A 1,968-nucleotide genomic window follows, 5' to 3' on the forward strand; every position below is an offset into this window, starting at 1 on the left:
TCCCGGTCCCCGCCCGGGCTGGTCGCCGCCGTCACCCCGTTTCACAGGCTGCTCCTGCCCTCCCTCAGCAGCCGGCCTGCGGCCCCCGGCCTGTACATCCCGGTGCGCTCACTGAAGCCACGCAGCTCTCCTCATGCCTCCGCCTCCACCGTCTCAGCAGCCCTGGAGCCACGACCGTCCCACCCTCACTTCCAGCCCAGGCTCAAATGCCAGCGCCAAACAGCGCTCCGCGCTCTGATTGGCCCGCTTCTCGTTTCAAAATCAGGACCTCAGAGAGTGGCCAGGAGCTGCCTGTCTAGTGAGACAAGGGCAAAGGGGGTGCACACGAAGGGCGTGGTGGGCAAAACTAAGAAGTATGGGGGGGAAAAAAGTTAAGTTGCACTTGCTTCTTCATAGCCATACTTTTGGAGGAAAACACTTCTTAGAGCGTATTTTTATACACCTGGCCCCCGACGGAGACAATACATTCGGGGAATGTAATAGACACCCATTCTTCTTGGCTGAAGCTGAAGGCCCCCTAACGGAGAAACCGGTTCTACGGAACCCGAGGTGAGACAACCTGAGTCGGGGTTCACAAACGCTGATTTGGATAACCCTAAAGCAGGATTTTTAGAGGTTACCTCGGCTTTAGAAACTGGTCCGTGTTTGGGGAACTGATAGTGATGCTCAAATCTTAGCACACAGGGAGTTAAACACCCAAAGAAGACCTGTCATGGGGGACTTGAGTGCGGGAGGAATGCGAAGTCCACTGGAGGCGGCAGCTGCAGAAGGGGCACTCGTTGGGATTTGGAGTAAGGAGGTCGGCTCAGTGCCCACGCATGGCTGAATTGTTGGTGATGCTGTTGACGAACAGGACTGCACAACCGCAACGCTGTGCCTGGGCTGCTTTAACATTCTCAAACAGCAGCGATCCCATCAAGATGTGCTTTTTTTTTTTCCCCCTGGGACGTGATTCATTTAGGGCAAGAGACTGGTACTCAATTTAAATACAAGCAGTAGGGCGAACATTTACTGTCACTCCGCCTCACCCCCAGGGAAACTCGGTGCGAGTAGCGAGAGAACTTCACCTGCCTTATCCACTGTTGCAGCCCTGTCGCCTAGCAGTATTTGTCCAATGAACGAATTTAAGTAGGGAAAGTTTTTTTAGAATCATTTTGCCCGTTTTGGAGTTCAGTCCTTGGGTAGTCTACCTTTCCCAAATCTAAAGACGATTCCCTGAAGAAACGGGAACAAAATGGAAGTGAAGCATTTTTCTGTATTGTAACAACTATTGAGCGCCTGCTGTGCAATATGGGATAAGATAAAGAGCAAAACCGGACAGTTTAGGGGAAGAGAAAATTAAACAATTGTATTAGTGGGGGTATAATTAATCAACAGAGAAGTGTAGTAAGGCAGGGAATACTATTCGATGATAGAGTATAGTAAAAGATCCTTGATGCGCGGAGGGGCAATACATCAATGATTGATCTGAAGAATCAGTAGAAATTGGTAAAAAGTGAAAGTGGGGTGGTGGAGTGGGACCAGCATTCAGGAAATAAAAGCACTGCAGAAAAGCCATCGATTTTTAACAAGAACCAGTGCATCAGAGACTAAACTGAACCTACTCCTACTCGTTTCTTTTTGCTAAAGAAATAACTTTTAAAAATTACTTAACTTGGGGCGCCTGGGTGGCTCAGTCGTTAAGCATCTGCCTTGGCTCAGATCATGATCCCAGAGTCCTGGGATGGAGCCCTGCATCAGGCTCCTTGCTCAGCAGGAAGCCTGGTTCCCCCTCTCCCACTCCCTCTTCTTGTGTTCCCTCTCTCGCTCTATCTCTGTCAAATAAAATCTTTTTTAAAAAATTACTTAACTTAAAAAAAAATTACGCTGTCTTTAGCCTCCTCCCTCCCCCAAACTTCACATTGTTCTGGATTTTAGATGTCCCAGATTTCCTTTTCTTAAAGATGGACACTGCTCTTGAACCTTAAG

Source organism: Enhydra lutris, unplaced genomic scaffold (genome assembly GCF_002288905.1).
Source record: "Enhydra lutris kenyoni isolate GAN:26980312 unplaced genomic scaffold, ASM228890v2 scaffoldscaffold4, whole genome shotgun sequence".
NCBI classification, from domain to species: Eukaryota; Metazoa; Chordata; class Mammalia; order Carnivora; family Mustelidae; genus Enhydra; species Enhydra lutris.